Below are 20,368 nucleotides of genomic sequence, written 5' to 3'. Positions count from 1 at the left end.
ACTCGTAGGGTAGTGCTGAGGTGCAACAGGTCACCCAGAGGGAGTCTGTGATCAGCCCCTGCCTTTGTGTTTCAAGGAAAAGCAAGGGAGGACAGGCAGACCTCAGGAGAGGCAGGGAGATCGCGGGGTGAGAGCAAGGTGCGGAAGCAGCTTGGGTGTGTACAGCCTGCAGGGAAAGAGGCGCAGGCATGGGAAAGCATAGGACAGCCTGTGGTGGAGACAGTCCAGGGCACTGCCAGGGCTGAAAGCTCCCAACACAGCTAGGTCTTTGTCCTTTTGACTATGGCTGGTGTCTCTGACACTGAGGCCCACAAGAAGATGCCATTCCTTAAAGCACTGTGACCTTGCTGCCTCCTTGTCCCTTGGCAGCCCAGGAAGTGCCTTATCACAGTCCTGCACTCGGCATTGCGCACGACCAACCTGTTCTCTACCCCCAGGAAGAGCCCTGAGCAATGCAGGATGGAAAGCATCACCCTACCCAGCGGCTGGCTGTCAGGGCCTGGTCACTCTGCTTGATAACACACATCAAGGCTGACTTGGCATCACAGCCACCCTCACATTGCCTTTGCCTGCCTGCAATCAGGGCCTCCAACTTTCGGCTCTAATCAGAACCTGGGGAGCCTTTGTTGGTAATGGCCCTCAGTGGGACCCATTAATGCTCCAAGAAACTTGGGATTTTCTTCTGACTTTAACTTCTTGAGAAGTTGCTTCAGCCTCCTCTTAGTATCTGAAGTTCATGGGCTCAGCACTAAATACACTGAGGTGTCATTAAAATGCAAAAATTCATAAGCAGCCACGCCTCTTTCCATTACTTTCTTCAGCTTGTCAATTCTTGTGTTGCTAATTGGAAAGTTTGCAGGAGTGTATTGAAATTAGGCAGATTTCAATGAGCACCTGAAAAGAAAGATGTCTGCTTCTTAAGCTTTCTTGATTCTTCAGTTTGCAGAATAAGTCATACCCTCATTCCCCAAATCATACTGACCCACAGTGTCTCCTAATGAAGTCTGGACATGTAGGATTTTACAGGAGACCTGTATGGAGAACCTTCCTCGCCAGCTCCCCAGCCCTGCCATTGCCCTCATCAGCCACTGGGGACTTCACATCACTCTTGTGGAAAATCGAACCTTTTGCCGCTCAAGGCTGTAGCTGAATGTTACAGCTCATGTGCACTAATTCCCACCTGCTTTCCTTCGAGAACTAGCTGCAAGCAGACACAGAAGGGTTTTTCTTAACTGCCAACAAACAAATTATAATTTGGAACAGTTTAATAAAAGATACAAGACAGTCATCAATTGTATGTCAAGTCCAAGCTGCCTCCAGTGAGGTCCACTGCCCACAAGGCATAACTTTCCTTGAAATGTTTTCCACACATAGATAGGAAAGGATACACAAGAAACACAACAAAGGAGGTGGCTAAAGAGACAAGGAGACTGCTGAAAGATGAGGCAAGCTTCAGATTCCCAGCAGCTTAGAGCAGCAACTAGAGAGTTGAGAGGTACCTGAATGGATAAAGAGCAAGGGGAGGAGGAAAACTGGGAAACTATGGAAAGTGCATATGTCCAGATCGTCTGATGCAAAGATGCCTTTAGAAATGACCAATTTAATCAGGACATGTGGAAATATGTGAGAGATCACTTACACCACATCCACAGCCTACTAGACAGAGCAGTGGAAACACAAGGTCAAGGGCAGATCGATATTTCTTCTCCCCATTTTAATACCATTCCTGAAGATTTCCACTCTTTCATCATAGGAAAACACTGACATCAAAATTGGCCAATCATTTGAGCTGATGAAAGTGTGTTCTTATTTTTGAAGTGTTGAAAACAGTTCTTCACCTTTCCAGGCAGAGCCCTGGTGTCCAACCACAAGCACTCAGTGGCACTTGGAGAGGCCGCGGTGTCTGTGAGGGACCTGCCTGGACCTGGCAGCTCTCACAGGGGAGATGCAGAAGACCAGAGCCCCTCAGAGTTGGAGGGGAAGGCTGGGCAGAGGGGACCAGGGCACCTGCAATGGCACCAGCAGTCTGTGACCCTGTGATTGCATCCAACTCCAGCTCTGAAAATCACTTTCCCTTTCAAAATAAAAAAAAAAACTCCCCCAAAGATCGGTGTATCAAACAAGAACCAAACAAAAAAGGGCAATAAGAACACAAAGAAGTTTGAAATAGTGAAAAGTGTAACAAAACCTTTTTTTTTGCTTTAGATAATTTATCCAATTTCTTTATTCTTTCATTTTTATTGGCAGTTTCTAAAGATTTATTTTATAAGAAGGCCTACACTATTAAAAAAGATATTTTTGTGTCTCACACAAGTCCCGTCCCGCTCAAAACACCCGCTGCCCAGGACCTTCCTTGCCGCTCCTCAGTCTTTGCACACAGCGAGTCACACCATGAGGTGTCAAGCTCTCACTACTGATAGAGGAAGCAGCCTGATCAGCTTCAGTGAAAATGCTCTATTTATCGATGGCAAAAATGCACAAATCTCAACGTACCTGTGTTACAGTGATGCCTTAAAGGAGTCCCTACACATCTAGCCACAAACCCTTTTCATTCCCTGCATGGTCATGAAGTGCGACTCCATTTTAGGCAACAACAGGGATGGGAATTATTTCACCTGATGACAGACCCCTTCAGTGCAGATGTCTCTGGCTTATCGAGTTGTCTGCACTTCCCTTTCTAGTCAATGGAAAGAAAAAAGTTGTCCCACTCAGAGGTCTTGAGATGCTTCTCCTGGGGACCAGCCAATGCTCCAGAAAGTCCCCATACTTCCTGGGTCACATTTCCTATCACCACATGGGAACACAGCTACACGGGGTATCTCAGGCAGCAATGGCCTCTGTACATGTCTATAAAGGCCTTTATGTAAGTTCTTGTCATTGGGTGAAATCTATGCAAAAAATAGCTCTATGCAAGAGTAGAAAAAATCTTCATTTTCAGAACTTTAAACCTTCTTTATCAATTGCAATGAATATTTTCTTTCTTTTTGATTGGCAGCACCATATGCATGCACTACAGAAATTACTCTGTGTGAGTGTATATATTTATATACATGTACGGTTAGTCAATGCGATACCTTTCCTACCAACACTCTGAATGGAGCATTCTTCTTCTGAGAAACTACTGTATTCCAATTGACATGTCTTCTCTCTCTTCTTCTGCCTCTCTGCCCTCTCCTCCTCTGCCTAGTCTGTCTTTACAGAGGCCTCATGGCCCCTCTGACCTCCAGGGAGGTCTCCTGGGGGATCCTGACAAGCACATCCTGAATGAGCTGAAATCAGCTCTTCAGCAGCCCTGGGCTCTGCTTTTTGTCTTACTTCTCCAGCATCTCATGATCATTGCAGCCATGGCTGCCATCAGCCTTTACATCCCCATCTAGTTCTGTTTTGCTTGTGACTGACAGAGTCCAGCCATTGGTGGCTCATTGATTGCCTGTGTCAAGAAATTGTTTTCAGCACTCTCCAGGAATCTCCTGGGCTGCTTTTGCCCAGGCCGACTGCCCTGCCAGCAGATTTCAAGGTGGTTAAACTACCCTGTGAGAACCAGGATCTGTGACCATGAGGCTTCCCCCAGCTGCCTACAGAAGGTTTCAGCTGCTTCCCTTCCCTCCTCAGGCAGCCATTAGCAAACACAACCAGAATGTCACCCACACTGGTGTGGCTTCTTATGCTTACTACAAGGTCTCAGATGGCTCATCACCTGCTCCAAGGCAAAGGCCTGTGCACTCCAGCCACCCCTTTGCACAGAGCACACCTGCACATCCTCACCATCCCAGCCTGCCTTCCCCAGGAGCCCAGTTTCATCCTGCCACGTGAGCTGTCCCACCATGTGTGTGTAATTCCATGAGGACGGGAGAGAGGGAGGTGCCAGTAAAGGGGAGACAGCCGGGATGTTGAATGTGGGGCCCAGAAGAGAGGACGACTCAGAAGAAGGTCAAGAGAGAAACAGACAGAAGTGACATGTGTGCAGTGTTGATGGTGAGGTCACCTCTTGTACAGGAACCTCATGGGCTGGGTTCTGGTAGGAGCCATTCTGAGGACAAGAAGACAATCACACCACCACTCATCCCACCACCAGAGATGATATACAGGCAGGAGGATGGGGAGAGGCAGGCAAAGGGGACATGGCTGCAGTGTTGATTGTGAGGTCACTTCCACTGCAGCAGCCTGATTGGCCCTCAGCAGACGTGCTGGCCAGCAGGCTTTGGGATGTCACCCAGCGCCTCAGAGAGTCCACCCAGCAGAAATGACTGGCCTGGGGAGGGGAGGGGGTGACACAGGTGACAGGGACCCGTCTGGGTGCTGATTGTGAGGGCACTTCTGTTGCAGACACCCCCCCAGCCCATGGCCGGTAGGCAGGCAGGCACGGCTCATGGCCACCCTGCTCAGGACTAGCCCTCTGCAGCAGACGTGCCACCAAGCAGCACAAAGCTCCTCACCTAGGTCTCCTCCGAGCCCAGCGTGCTGCCCCTGTGGCCCAGAGACACAATGGACATTATCTGGAGGCTTCCTTTGGCAGATCAACCTTCCCAAAGTAGCACATGATGTATTATTACTGTCCAGAATGTTTTCTTTATAGTGTGATACCAAGAAGGAGTCATTCTGCAGGCTCCAATGTACAGTTGGATGATGGGTGGGTGAGCTGAACTGTGCAAGGCCTGCCCCTGAGACAGCCCTGCACCACCCTACAAGGAACTGACCCTCACTTCCTTTTATCCACACCTCACTGCCAACAGGGGACCTTTCTCCAAATTAGCCTCAGATCCACACTTGCGATTTCATCTCAGAGGGGCTTCACTTGCAAAGAAGAGTCCACAAGTGAGCTAATGCCCAGGCTGTGCCTGAGCTGATCAGGCAAGAGCTTCAGAACCTGCAGGCCTCAACCAGCTCAGGGACACAGTGCAAAACGTGCTCAGCTGAGTTGGACACCTGAACTGCCAGGTCAGAAATGACTGCCTTAGAGAAGAGAGGAGCATGTGGAAAGGTGAGGGACATCATTCTGAGAGGACTTGCAAGTTATCTGCATAAAACAACTTCAGCTTTGCAAGCTGATTCTCAGCTATGACCCATGAAGTATTTCCTGCTGTCTTGCAGGCAAGTGCTGGAGCATCACTACTCACTGTAGTCACTGCGCATCTGGGAGAAGTGTTTTTAAAGGCCAATTATTTTCTGGAGAAATACTTTGTCTTTGGAAGTTTCCCTTATTTTGCCCATTTCAAAAGCTAATGACTGTGGCACTGTCACTTAAAAGGGCACCTCTGAGTGCTCCACCTTGGCAAGACCATTTCCTTGTTAATTCTGTGGGTGAAAAAAGTCCAACGTGAGCCAAACTGCTCTCTGAGGCCTCCTACTGGATGTCAGCCCCTGCACGTCTTGTGTCAGAGCCCAGGGCAGTTCACAGGGTGCAGGGGAGAGCCCCGAAACAGCGAGGCCTTCAGCAGGAAGAGCTCAAGACCCGCTCCAGAATTCACTGGATTGGAGGGGGGTTAATCGGATGGTTAAGTAAGGGCTAATTGGGGGATACTACTGCGTTATAAGCGAAGACTTTCTAGGTTCCAGCCACATGGGAAGAAAAGAGTGTCGAACCAAATATGGATTCGGGTCCTATCCCCATTAGCCTTTGCTCATAGGAAAGAGAGGCAACTGCTGTGCCTCTAGCCTAAAAAACTTACCTGCTATGACTGAAAAAAATCTTGTGTTTGGACAGATCCCAGAAGTGTTAACGTCAAGAATCTCCAACAGGAACCCTTTCTGATAGATGACCTCTTCTAGTCCAAATACTCTAAGCTGCATATTTCTATGTATTTCACAGCATATGTGGGATATCTGGCTGGACATCCTGAAAAGAGCTTTGGAAACTCAAGGCCTGAACCTCAGCGCACACAAGGCAGCAGGCTGCCAGCAACCTTGGCTCACACCACCAGGGCAGCCTGGGCCCTGTGAGCCAAGGCACCTCCTCACCTCGCAGCGCTCCCCAGCTCCACATCCTGGCAGGGCTCCCCACGCACAGCACTGCTCTCTGCAGACACCTCCTCCTGCCTGCAGCACCAACACACTGGGGCCATCGTCTGTCCCCACCACAGGCCACCCCACCACTGGCACATGGTGGTGATGTGTGACTCCTATTTTATGCCCTGACAAACTGAAACATGGAGAAGGACTGCTTTCCAGGACATGAGGGGAAATCTCTCTGCTTTCTTCCTGGGTGCTGCATCTCCATGGCGGTGACCTACTGAGCCCCCAGACGACACAAGCTGAGGTCACAGTGGGATGTGCTGCATCACAGGGAGGTCTCTCTGGTGCCTCCCTGCGATATCCAGGCACTGCTGGGCACTGCTCATGTGCTCCCCACCTCTGCCCTTCAGAACTGCTCCACAGCATGGAGTGGGGACAGGAGGCAGCAGGACGATGCTGGGGCTGCTCATCAACAGGCAGAGGAGCAGGGACATGTTGGAGAGGAGTTTTAGGGTAATGAGACGGGAAGAGTGTCCTTCTTCCCCAGATGGACAGGTGAGCTGAGGGCAAGAGGGCAAGTGAGATGGAGGACTGCTGGACAGAGATCATCACCCTGGACCACAGCTCCTTGTTCCCAATGCTCCTGTGGCTCTCCACCAAGGGGAAGGGCTTCGGGAGCTCCTTCCCGAGGTGTTGCACACAGAGTGCTAATTCCAAAAATGGCTGTGGTTCCTGGGATGTGGGGGTGACTGGACAGTGCTGGGGGCTGCCACAAGAGCCCTGCCTGAGGGTCCCGCCTGGTTCAGGGGACATTGTGCCAGCCAGGAATTCCGGGTCCTGGAGCTGCGGTTGCCCTGAACCCCATGGCTCTTCTGGGGCCAGCTCCATCCCCTCATGGCAGGGGGAAATCCAGGTCAAGCTTTCCCTGGGAGTGGGTCCCCCTTTGGGATCTGGCTCTGGCACGAAAGGGGTCCTGTGTCCTGGAGGCTGGGGTATCCTGCAGCTCCTGTGGGGCTCTCAAGAGCCTGCTAGAAATGCCCGTGTTGGAAATGGATCCTTCACCTTGTAATAACCCCAAGGTGTCTGCTCCTTTGGGAGAACCTCTCTTCCTTCCCCATGGATCATTTACACTTCCCACTTGGCAGAGCATGGTTTGGGCTCAGAGATGTTGTCCTCAGATGGCCACAGCCCCTGTTCCTCTGCAAATGGGAGTCAGACCTCTGCACCCAAAAGACAGCCTGTTTAGGGGAGCAGCCTGGAACCAGGTGGGGGTGCCATCACTACCCCACAAGTCCCTGCTGACCCCAAGCATTTTTCTCTGAGCTGTGGGGGGCAGTGCTGGGGGCAGTCCAGCAGGGCCATCTGCCCCAGCCCCCTCCCGGACACACACCTCTGCTGCCCAGCACCGGCAGGCCCACAGCTGCTGTGCCCTGGCTGCCCTGTGCCCCCGGGGCTCCTCAGCCCTCCAGAGCGACCCCCAGGACCCAGCCCGGCCCCACAGAGAGCAGTCCCTGTCTGGCCGCGGCCCAGCCCTGCCAGGAGCAGTGTGAGGGCTGCCGAACCCCGGGGCTGCCAGGGCCCCAGGGGTGACAGGGACCTGCCCTGCCCTGCCCTGGGGGCAGCAGGACGCTGCCCGCTGGCTCTGGCGCCCCAGCTATGCCCAGGGCCCCCACGACAGCACCAGGGCCGGCACCAGCACAGGCCCAGGGGGGGCTGCTCCCCCACACCTGGCACAGCCCCAGGCGCAGGGCAGCCAGGAACCCTGCAGGGCCCCCTGCGGCAGAGCCCAGGCCTAGTAGGGCAGCGGCCATGCCCCAGGGCCCCGCACTGTCCAGCCACATGGGGCCGCGCTGCTCCCAGGCCCTGCGACGCCTCGCGCTGCCCTGCGCTGCCGCCCACAACATGGCGCCTCACCACAGGGGAAGGGGAGGAGCCGCCCATGGGGTCACACAGGGCTGCCGTGTTGCCATGGCATCGCCCCCAGTGTTGCCCTCCTATTGGCTGGAAAGGGGAGGAGGGTGGGGCAGGGTTTGACTGATGGCTCTGTCAGCCAATCAGAGTGCACCATGTGGAAAAACAGCAGTGAAAGGGGAGCGGGAGCCAAACTTGATGGAGGAAGTGGGCAAGAGCAGGTGTGAGCGGGGCTGGCGGGGTTGCGGGTGCCTTCAGCTGCCGGCAGGTGCTCTCCCGCCAGGGTGGGGGCAGCGGTGCTGGCCCCGGGTCTGCTTTCCTGCAGAAGCTGCAGCAGGGGCTGGTGGGGTCGTGACTACAGCCCAGAGCGACTGGGGACAGAGCGGGCAGCTGCCCTGCAGCCAGACGTGGCGGCCTGCCCCGAGCAGCTGGGCCGGGGCGGCTGCTGGGGTTTGGGGGCAGGAAGCTTTGCCCCTGCCGGGGGGTCAGAGAGCCATTTGGAAGTGTTTCCCTGAGCTGCTGCTGCCACTGCAGCCCCCAGGTGCTGCTCGGAGCTGCATTTGGGAGCTGCTGGACAAAGTGTGAGCAGGCTGCTGGTGTCCTCGCGAGGGGCCCTTCCCAATGGTCTTGTTTGTTGTGAAAATGGCATTTCCGAGTGGCTCTGAGAGAGGCTGTCCCTACATGTGACGCCGTGCCTTAGCTGTTGTTTTTGCTCCAGGCTTCTTGCTTCGCCCCAAGACCTGTGACCCTGGCATCAGCCTGAAGGGTGTTTGCAGAGCAGCTCTGTAAGTGGGAGCTGTTTTGCTTGTCAAGGGCCTTGAAAGTGGATGAACGGCCAGTGCTCCCACTTGCTGTTGTTATTTCCATGCTCCTAGGTCAGGGTGAAGAGTTGCTGAATTGTGGCTCTGCTGGTTTCACCAGCCAAGATGCCCTGGCCTGAGTCCTTCCACCTGTCTCCAATTGTCAGGGCATAAAACAGGAGAATGCTTGTTGTCCTGGATGTGTAGAGGATTTGCTGGGTTTGTTCAGCACTGGGGAAGGAACCAGACTTCTGCGTTGTGGGAAGGCTTCTCCCTCTGCCTGGGCATGAGGCCCTGCTGTCTTAAGTGTGAGGTCACTTCTGAGTGATGAACTGATTGGATAGCAGCAGAGCTGTGGCTGGAAAGATGCTTGCGAGGTCCTTTCTACCTGAGCAGTTGAGAGATCAGGAGAAGACCCATGGCTTGGATGCTGGTGGTGAGGTCACTTCTGGGTTTGTTGTGTGTGCTCAGAGGAGGGATTGAGCCCTGCCGAGCTCCATAGCAATACAGAAATGCAACTCATTAATCAAGCAGAAGTAGATGTTGCCCATCATCTGGCACAAATGTTATTCCACTCCATCATCATGAGTTAGTACTGCTACGTTTAATATGCAGAGGATGTTCTCTGGTGAACGTGGACATGGAGTTGGACTTTCCACTTGTTGCTAAGTAGAAGCTTGCAGCCTTCTCCCGGTCAGCTAGGGAGTCCAGCTAGACTTTTGAGGCTGCTAAATTCGTCTAGTGCTGGTGTGAGCAGTGGTGTTAGTAATCTCTCATTCCCAGGGTGTGTGTGCTTTAGAAATTGCCCCTGCCAAAACAGCAGGGAGCTTGTGAGATTTTCCTGCCAGGTCTGCATGCTGTCTCTGTCTTTGAGGTGTCCACCTGCTTTTGTGACACATTTGGAACTGTAACACGTTAGAGGTCTCTGATTTTCTGTCCAGGTATGCAGTCATTGGGGAATGGGTGCAAAGGCTGTTGGAGGAGACAGAAGGAATGTCATCCCCCAAAAAGGTATCTGCCACATTTTCAAAGAGATTTCTTGTTCAGAGGAGTTGAGGCCCAAGAGAGAGGCAAGAGCTGGCCTGATCAGTCCCTGTGAGAGCACTTGCTCTCTGCTTCCTGGAGGTGGGAAGTGAGCAGGCCCCGGGCTGTGAGGGGATGTGCAGAGGCAGTGCCTGTTGCAAGGCCTTGGAGGCCTAGAAGGGAATGGAAGGTCTGGAGAGTTGGGCTTTGTGTGTTGTGGGGCGCTTGGGGGTGCCCTGTCTGCTGCCATGTGTGGAGCTGTGGCCTGTGTGTCGCTGATGCAGAGGCGCGTGTTGGCTGCCAACCCTCTGTGAGGTGCAGGGATAGCGGCGTGTTACAGTGCGAGATGCCCTGTGATGGAGCCAGGTGAGGGCCCCAGTGTTTTGCTGCTCAGCATGGTTGGAGGTGGCTGGAGAGAGCAGTGCTCTGCTCCCAGAGCCCAGCCTGCCATCACGGTGTCCTTCTGGGAGACCTGGGTGAGGACTGTTGGTGACTGTTGCTTCCTTGGAGCATCGTGGTGCGAGGCAGGGATGCTCGCAGTTTGGTGGTTTCTGTCAGCTGAGGTTCAGGCTTGCAGTTTCGGAAGGTCTTGATGCTTCCGTGAGTCTCTGGGATGTTACTGACTCCCCTGGAGAAAGTCATCTTCTCCCTCCTTAAAGGCTTTGTGTTGCAGCTGGACCCTCATTGCATCTTCCCATCCCAGACCCTAATCCATTCCGATCCCTCAGAGAGACGGGTAGTTAATCAAAGCAGTCAGAGCCATTTCTCCACTTTGTGCCTACGCAGACCCTTGCAGACAGGGGAGATGCCACCTCATGAGAAGTCAGGCCTCTGAGGGCAATGGGTGGCTCTGAGACACCTGTCCTTGGTGAGCGGTGGAGGCGGCATCTCCAAAGCCGCTGATCCCTTTGGCAAGAGTCTCAGAAGAGCAGATTCCTTGAGGCTGCAATGGGGGAGACGTGGAGGTAGGGATCCAATGCCCTGCTCAAGGCAGGTGCCAGTAGATGAGGTGTCTTGGGTCCTTTTCCAGGGAAGTTTTGATCAGGCTCTCACCAATACAGCTCAGCATGGAGGGGAGACATTTGCCCCTGCCTGTTGAGACACTGTAAGGCCAGCAGAACTGACAGTAACATTCCAATTCTGTCTTTCTTTCTAGGTTGCTCCACTCCTGGAGGTTCCCAGTGCAGTCCTGGAGCCAGTGAGGGTGGAGGCAGGATGCCAGGGTGTGTCCCTGTACCTGTCAACGTCTTGGCCAGCGTCGTGAGCCCTCTGTGAAAGTAGCTGCAAGTGAATGAGAAGACGCTACGTATGGATGTGAAGGCTTCCATAAATGCGCCTGGCTTCCGTTGGTGACTTGGGGTGTGGGTTCACCTCCTGGTACCTCTGCTGTGCTGCAAATTCCTCCTCCCACAACTGCTGTTACTGCCAGCCTGCTCGGCAAATGCTACTGTACTCCCTCCTTTTCCTAAGAGGTTGTGGTGCCATGTAGGATGAGTCCAAGACCCTTATAATAAATGCCAGCATGTCTTGAGTGCCTCTGTGTGAGGGCCGCAAAGCCTCCGTAGCTTGACCTGAGGAAGTCTGACACCTCTTGGGCTGCTGGCTCTGCAAGGGGTGAAGATGTGCCCAGGGCCAGGTTGCCTGTGGCACCCAGCCCTCAGTGCTCTGTGAAGGCAGCTGTGGAGCCCGGACTGGTGCTGCAGAGCCTGCACATCCAGGACAGCTGGCATTTCAGCAGACCTGCAGGCTGGGGCAGTCTCATTGCTTGGGCCTCATGTCAAAGCCTCTGCACCCTTTTTCCCTTCTGCGGAGCTCCTTGTCCAAGTAAGTAAAGGAAAGGAACAGAGGTTCCTTTGGGCTCAGGAGCCCTTCTGGACTCTCTACTGTTTCTGCATTGTATCTGTAACTTTTGTTTTACTAAACAAAATCCCCATCCCTGCATCCCTAGGTGGAGGTTCCTGAGGGGATGGAGGTGGAAAGCAGCAGCGTGCTGTGCCCAAAGAAAGCAGGATCCTTCCCTCTGAAAAGAGCAGCATCTCCCAAGGAGGCAGCTCTGTGCCTGATCTTGTGCTGCTCATTTGCACAGGCCTTGTGAGCCTCGAGTGCCTTGGCCACCTTGTGGTGTCACCGCAAGAGCTTCACTGGGTGTCTGGGTTGAGGAGCCAAGGGAAGGCAGCGAGCAGAGCAGTGGCTGGGGAGTGTGCAAGAGGCGAGTGTCCTGCATCCATGTCTTCTTGGTGGCACCTGGTTGTATCAGGCAGAAGAGGCAGCTCTGTGGGGCAGAGACAGTGTGTTTGTAGACTAGGTGGCAGAGCAGAGGTCTGGCATCAGGTTGATGCCTGGTGCAGTGCTGAGTTGATGTGACAGTGTCAGCAACCCTTTGCAGTGCAGCTGCTCCCTCAGCTGATCTCTGTCTCTAGAAATGCACCAGAAATGGAAGTGGCGTCCTGCTGTCATTGTGCAGGTGCTGCAGTGCAAAGGCTCCCGGTTGGGACTTGATGGCACTAAAGGAAAAGCAAGACCAATCGTTCCCTTTTGTGATTTGTGTGCCGGGTGACAGAGTGGAGCTGTGCCATGAGCTGGAGAGAGTCTTGCCAGGAGATGACAGGTGTTTGCAGAAGACTGTTGTGTACGGAGTGATAACAGCTTAATCAAGGGACATGCGAGTGGCCCAGGTGAGCTTCTCCTCTCCTCTCACTTCAGCCTCAGCACCTGACAGACCAGCTCGATGCATATTGCTGATGTTTGTGTTTGTGAAGTCATTCGGGCTCAGTATCTGCTAGGCCACCAGCAGACACATTGCTTCTTTTTGTACAGGTGCAGGAGCACCTGGTAGAGCAGCAGTATGGAGATGAGTGTTGTTTGTGCTTCTGGGGATGGTGTGCCTCAGTCCATGCTAGGCCAGCAGCATGCACGTGGCTTCAATGCAGACTGTGAGGTCACTTTTGTTTCAGTATGGAGAGGCCAGTGGTGGGCACATGGCTGCTGTTTTCGCTTGTGAGGTCACTCTTGCCTTCCTATATAATAGGCCAGCAGATGGCACGTGGCTTTGCTGAAGCCTGTGAAGTCACTACTTCCTCGGAAAGGGATAGGCAAGCAGCAAGCCACGTCCTTTGATACACACTGTTAGGCCAGTTCTGCATCTACAAACGACAGCTAACAAGGAAACACTATATCACTGTTTGCGATTCTGAGGTCACTTGTGGCTCAGTGCCTGCTAGGCCAGTGCTAGGTGTGTGGGTGCTGTTTGTGGTTGTGAGGTCAGTGGTGGCTCAGTGCCTGCTAGGCCAGTGCTAGGTGCGTGGCTGCTGTTTGTGGTTGTGAGGTCAGTGGTGGCTCAGTGCCTGCTAGGCCAGTGCTAGGTGCGTGGGTACTGTTTGTGGTTGTGAGGTCAGTGGTGTCTCATTGCCTGCTAGGCCAGTGCTAGCTGCATGTCTGCTGTTTGTGGTTGTGAGGTCAGTGGTGGCTCAGTGCCTGCTAGGCCAGTGCTAGGTGCGTGGGTGCTGTTTGTGGTTGTGAGGTCAGTGGTGGCTCAGTGCCTGCTAGGCCAGTGCTAGGTGCGTGGCTGCTGTTTGTGGTTGTGAGGTCAGTGGTGGCTCAGTGCCTGCTAGGCCAGTGCTAGGTGCGTGGGTGCTGTTTTTGGATGTGAGGTGAGTGGTGGCTCAGTGCCTGCTAGGCCAGTGCTGGTCATGTGCCTGCTCTTTTCTATTTTGAGGTCATTTGTGGCTCTTTGTCTTATATTAAAATATCTTTTCTCTTTTGTTCATTCTCGGGCACTGGTAATGAGCAGAAGCAGTTAAATTCTTTTTTGTTGTTGTTGTTGTAATTTTTTGGTAGCGATATGGTGCCTCCTGTTTGGAGCACAAGGAAGGACCCCAAGCATTTTTTTGTTACACCTTTTAAAGAATAGTAAGTTGTTACATGTTCAGTACTTCAGTTTACATAACTACCACATCTATCCATGACTCTTATTTCTACCAATCCCCTTGCCGTGTTATTGTATGATGTAGATCCATGCCTGCCTTTATGGTCCATCTTATAACTGTTCTTTAGCTGATTTGCACCTCTTTTGTTGTTACCTTTGAATAACTTTTGTACAGCTGCCTCGGTTAAACTGGCTTCTTTGCAGTTCTTCAGCTTCGAACGAAAACCAGGGCTAAGACAAGGTCAGATAAGATGTTCTGCTTGCAGGGCACCATGACTTTGCCTGTTCTTCCTCTGCAAAAGCTTGAGTATAGTGGACATTTTCTTAACATTCCCTCCTTTTACTTTTATGCATACCTGCCTTCAATGTTATGCTGGTCTAGACTTATGTCCCCTTACACACGAGACGCAAGTGGAACATATTAGACCCATGCAGGAGAAGGTTTGATAGTAATGACTGAGACAGTAAAGTAATAAAAAACTACGTTTACTTCCTCACGCAAGCTCTTAGATTAATAACATGCATTAAAATAATGCGATTACTAATTTAGAAAGGATAGCCTGGAAAAGGATAGCCCGAAATCATCGATTATTGATTTAGAAAGGATAGCCTGAAATAATGCAATTACTGATTTAGAAAGGATAACCCAAAATCGTCAGTTACTGCGCTAGTAATTGGAAGCACTGCTTATCCCTACTTCAAAGCTTTCTTGTTCACTCTCTTAGTGAGAGGACTCTCAACCTCGAGGAGTTACCTTAACCCAGCGTCCCAGGAAAAGGGGAGGAGGGGGATACTCATAGTCCAGCCGGAGAGGATGGTCAGGTCACGTTCCCGTCCCTGCTCAAACTCTCTTAGCTGCCAAGTCTCTTTTTATATGGCTGGGGCTCTGAGCAAACACTGCTTTTGCTGACCTCTGCGAGTTTCATAATCACAGGACTGTTTGCTTGGAAGGACCCTGCTAGTGAGGCAAGACCACAACCCCTCCGTATCGCTTCTCCCCTCCCTGCGGGTCCATGCAGATTCCTTGGCCTTGTCAGGCGGCAGAGTTCTTTAGCCGTTAGCTCTTCTAGTCTGCAGCCTTGAGCATATCAGTTGGCAGACTTTTTCAGTCCTGTTAACTCTTAACTCACTTGACAGTCCTTGTTGAATTCCATGAGGTTCCTGACAGCCCATTCCTCCTGCCTCTCTAGGTCCCTCTGAATGGCAGCCCTCATCTACAACCCATCAAGTTGTCTGCTCTTCTAGACTCCAACGTTCTAATGTGCATGCAAGAATATTGTGGGAGACAGTGTCAAACACCTTGCTAAAGTCTAGGTAAAGGACATTTACTCTTCTCCATCCACAAATACAATTATTTATTCATTGAAGGCAATCAGGTCGGTGAGGCAGAATTTACCCTGGATAAATGCATGCTAATTGTTCCCAGGCACCTTCTTCTTCATGTGCCCAGAACTGTGTTTTGAGAGGATTCGCTGCATGACTCACTGCTAAGCAAAGTGTGGCTGAACTGCCTGCAGCTCCCCAGGTTGCCCTTGTGGCCTTTTTGGAAGATGGATGTAACAATTGCCTTTCTGCAGTCATTGGGACTTCACCCCATCTCCACAACCTTTCAAAGATGATAGCAAGTGGCCTTGCAGGGACAGCACAAAGCTCTCACAGCATCGTCAGCTGCAGCCCATCCAACCTCATTGACTTGTACAGTTTGAGTTCTCACAAGTAATCCCTCACTAGTCTCATCCACTGTTGGCTGCTTTTCTCCTCTGGAGTCCTGGCTCAAGGCACAACACTCCAGGAGAACTTGCTCGTGGAAACCGAAGCTAGTAAGGGGTTGACTTGCTCAGACCTATCTGCAGCTGCTGCTACAAGATTCCCTGCCCCATTTAGCAGTGAGGCCACATTTTTCTTTCTATTCTTTGATTCTTATGGAAGCAGTAGCAGCTCATCTTCATGCCCTTGGCATCCCCTGCAAGTGTCAATCCTCGGGGAGCTTTTTCTTCCCTAACACCAAGCCTATGACCCTGGACAATATTTCTAAATGCCTCCTTGGCCTCTCCCTTCTTGCCCCTCTGTATGCTGCCCTATTACCCTGGAGCTAAGGTGCGAGGTCCCTGTTTAGCCAAGTTGGTCCCCTGAAATATCTGCTAGTTTTACTGAGAATAGGGATGGACCATCCTTGTGCTTGGCAGGTGCTGTCCTTAAAGACCTGCTGGCTTTCCTGAGCTCCTAGGCCCTTGTGAGATGCCTCCCATGGTTTCCCCCACTACACCCCTGCACAGGTCAAAGTCTGCTCTTCTCAAGTCCAGGGTCTGTATTCTGCTACTGTCCTTCCTCAATCTCCTCACGATCTGGGAATCCACTTTCTCCTGGTCATGGTAGGCAAGGCTGACACTTACTATCCCATCCCTGATCAGTTCCTCCTTGTTTGAAATTTTCGGATACAAGAAAGCATCACGCTTCTCATCCCATCTGGCAGCTGTGCGAAGAAGTTGTCGCAAGAGCAAGAAGAGGAGCAGCATGGACAGGAGGGGAAACAAACAGTGACACCATGATCCTGGTGCCGAAGGAGGCAAGGAGAGAGAGAGAGAGAGAGAGAGAGAGAGAGAGGGGTTTGGGAAAGCCTTCAGCTTACCCAGATGGGCATGCTGCCTCACAGACAACAACATTGCAGGGCAGTCACCCTCAGCCCCCTTGTCAGGCAGCATGAAATGGGCCTGTGGCAGGAGAGATGCCCCTCTCCTCTGGCAGAGGTCTGGCTGCAGAGGAGGTGGCTCATGCCCTGGACTCCAGGTATTGACAGCCCATTGCTCCTGCCTGTCTAGGTCTCTCTGAATGGCAGCCCTCAAGCATATGGCTGGGCCCCCCCGCAGTTTTTTTGTCCTCAACAAGCATAGTGAGTATTGCCTCTTCCATGTCACTAATCAAGTCATCTAGTTGTGCACCCATCTAGGTGGTAAATTTCTAAATTGTATTCCACAAGGCTATTGTGAGAGACAGTGTCAAACACTTTGCTCAAACCAAGTTGAAAGAAATTTTCTGCTCTCCAACCACAATTACAGCTATGTAATCATAAAAGGCAATGAGGTGGTGAGGCACAATTTATGCTGGGAACATCCATGCTGACTCTTCCCTATCATATTCTTCTCCCTCATGTGCCCAGAAATGAGTGGACTCACTCCATGACACACTCCTCAACCAGTTGAGGCTGAACGGCCTGTTGCTCCCTGGGTTGCCCTCTGGGCCTTTCTTGAGAGTGGATATAATATTTGCAAGAGGGAGGATCTGGGGAATGACAGGCTGGTCATCTTCATCTCAGTCCCTGGGAAGGTGATGGAGCAAATCCTCCTGGAAACCATCTCCAAGCATAGGAAGGACAAGGCCTGGAAGAATCAGCATGGGTTGACCAAGGGGAAATGGAAACCATGCCAGACCAACCTGATTGCCTTCCACCATAAGATGAATGTCTGCGTGCACAAGGGGAAAGCAGGGGATCTTGTGAACCTTCACTTTAGCAAGGCCTTGGACACAGTCCCCCAGAATCTCCTTATAGGCAAATTGTTGAGCTCTGCCCTGGATCAATGGACCATAAGGCAGGTGGAAGATTGGCTGGATCATCAGGCTGAAACGCTGTGATCAGTGGTACAAGTTCCAAGTGGCAGCCGGTTACTAGCAGCATCCCTCAGTGATCAACATGTGGGGCAGGACTGTTCAACATCTTGATGAATGGCCTGCACAGTGGATGGAGCGCACTCTCAGCACCCTTGTGGCCAATGCATAAGTGGGGGGAGGCCCTGGGCAACCTCATCTAGTTCCCTCTGCATTGACCAGGGCGGCTGGGAATAGATGACGTCCAGAGGTCTTGTCCACCCTAAGTGCTGTGGTTCACTGAACCGTTCCCTGGAGTGCTCTGTGAAGAGAGAGGAGGCCAAGGAAGAAGAAACAAGAGAGAGGCAGAAGAAGAGAGCTGAAACATGACAGTTTAAATAAAGCAGTTCCTCAGAACAAAGTTTCTCCATGCAGAGTGTTGGTAGCAAATGCATTTTGATGAATAATGTGTGTGTGTATACGTATATATTCACTCACATAGACAGGCTAATTCCTGTAGTGCATGAACATGGTGCTGTAAATTAATAAAAAAGAAAAATATATATATCTGTCAATGGTAAAAACTGTGTGAAGTTTTGGAAACGAGGATTTCTTCTCTATTGTTGCAGTGAGGTAGTTTTTGAGAAGATTTCAACTTATGACTAGGATCTCCTTTTGGGGCTTGATTCATTTGACCACAGAGAGAGGCTATTGCTGCCTGAAACGCCCTGAGGTAGCTGTGTTGCCATGTGGTGCAGGAAATTTTGGAGGCGGCTCCTGCGGGAGCTTAGCTTGACATTAGGAAAGGTATCTCAAAACAACTCCATTGAAACAACTTAGTTCTCTCTTTGGACAAGAAAGGGAAGTGCAGAGACCTGGATTTGACAGAGACATCTGCACTGATGGGGTCTGGCCTGGGGTGAGATCAGCCTCCTCCTTGTTGTCAACGAGCTCCCTTCTTCCCCCGTTCTCTGTGTCCTGCCTAGTTAAGATGTGGGAATAGGAGCTTCCAGAGCTGGACATTTCCACCTCTCATAGATAACCATCCTCTGATGAAACCATCCTCTGATGAAACAAGGGACAATGCTGTAACTGGTTTCTCTGTATTGTTTAGAGAGGGACCATTAGTGATTATTTTAGTTTATTGGAGTGAACATTTCCCAGGAGGAGGGAGCACAAGGGACAGAGAAATTCATGAGCTCAGCTGGGCCTCTGCTCCTGAGCAGGGCCAGGCTCTGGGGATGGAGGGAGATCATGGCAACCAGTCAGAACTGCCCAGAGACAGCTGCGTGCAGGAGCAGCTCCTCTGCAAAGAGCAGCAGGGCTCCAGGCACTGCCTGCTGCTGCTGGCATGAGAGGTGACATGACAGAGAGAAGTGCAAGGCTGTGTGGAGTGGGAGGACAGAGGAGAACTTGTTGTGGGAGAAATCTTCACAGCCCTTGACACGGTAAGTCTCTGGCTGCAGGGCAATGCTACTGAGCTTCCTGGAGGGGTCTTCTGAACCCATCCCATTCTATGACTGTTTTTTTTAAGGATCACTCTCCTTTGCAGAGGAGGGGGAGATGCTTCAGAGCAGGCATTCCCTGCCACACCGTCACAGGGACAGGGCATGCTGCTGCTTTCTCTCAAGGATGACTGCAGGGCTGTGAAGCTGGGACATGCACCCAGGTCTGCCCAGGGCTGTGATTCAGAGCAGTGTCCCTGCACCGCAGAGGAAGGTACAAAAAAGGCTACTTGAAAGGGAAGGAGCTTTCCTTGCAGGGCTTTCAGTTTCCTAATGTTGGCAGGGAGAAAAAAGGAAAGAGTTTTGTGGTTTGGCAAGGAACTGGGACTCACTGACCTTCCCTCTCAGAGATCAGGAGGTCTGTGAGAAAGCTCAGCAAACCCTTCCAACCCCACCTACACCTACAGCACCACCAGCATCACCTTTATGGACTTATCAGGGCTAATGTGACCTGCTCCTTAGGACCTGTGAGCACAGAGATGCCCTGGACAGTGTCATGATCCGGGAGGTTTCTGTAGGGCAGAACTGCACACACAGAGGGTGGGACAGGGTCTGTGAGTACCAACAAGGAAAAGATGTTGGGAGAGAGAAAGCTGCAGGCAGCAGGAACAGCTCCAGGCAGCAGAGATGGGCAGGGAGTGAGAGGGAAGTGCCAACAGAATCGTCATCAGAGGATGGATTTGGGCAAGTCATGGTCAGTGGTCAGTCCCTCCGATGCAGACACCTTCCTCTGAGCAAGCTCCCTGTGTCTCCTCTCCCTGCCAGCAGAGCCTCTGGCCTGAGAGCCATGGGGTCCACGGCATGAGCTGCCTTCTCTGCAGCCAGCCCTCGGGCAGAGGAGAGGTGCCTGAGAAAGGGACTGAGAGTGACTGCCCTGCAATGTCACTGCCTGCGAGGTGGCATGCCTAGCTGGTAAGGTGAAGGCTTTCCTGAGTTCCCATCTGTCTCTGTCTTCTTGCCTCCCTTGGCAGAAGGATCATGGTGCTGCTCCTTGTTTCCCCTCCTGTCCATGCTGCTCCTCTTCTTGCTCTTGGGCTCTCTGGGGTGGGAAGTTTCAGCTGCAGTTCAGACATGGATGCTGCAAGTTGTGCAGCAGAGGGGTCTGCATGGGAATGAGGTTGCCTCAGCCCCCTTCTAACGTCTGGAGCTCCAGGAAATGCAGTCCGTGGGGCTGGGAAATGAGCTGACTCTCCCTTAGAGAGAACCCATTTCCAGTCCTAACAGTCCTTTGACCATTTCCCTGTGGTGTCCTGCCAGGCTGCATGCTGTCCTCTAGAAAGGCACTGCTGTCTCATAGCACCTCTGTGATATCTGAGAGCCCCATGAGGAAGGTGCAGAGATGCTGAGAGTATGGAGATGGTGGTGGGAGGCTGTATGTGGGCATCTGAAAAGAGCCCTGTGTGTGCTTGGCTAGAAGGGAAGTGTGGAGATCTCCCTCAGATGCCCGGAGAAAGGGTGAGAAGTTTGGAGATGTGCACTTTGAAACTGGATTCGTGTGCTCTCAGCAGGGGCTGGTTTCTTTCTAGGGCAAAATATGAGTGTGACCATCCTCCAGCTTAAAGATAGAACTGCAACATTTGGGTGTTTCTTGGCTTGAAAAGTCTCTCCTAACTTCTCAATGTCTTTTTTTCTTTGAACAGTCCCCCATGGCCAGAGATAGAAAAATGTCC

Source organism: Apteryx mantelli, chromosome 11 (assembly GCF_036417845.1).
Source record: "Apteryx mantelli isolate bAptMan1 chromosome 11, bAptMan1.hap1, whole genome shotgun sequence".
Taxonomy (NCBI): domain Eukaryota; kingdom Metazoa; phylum Chordata; class Aves; order Apterygiformes; family Apterygidae; genus Apteryx; species Apteryx mantelli.
Note: the sequence above shows the minus strand (reverse complement) of the source record.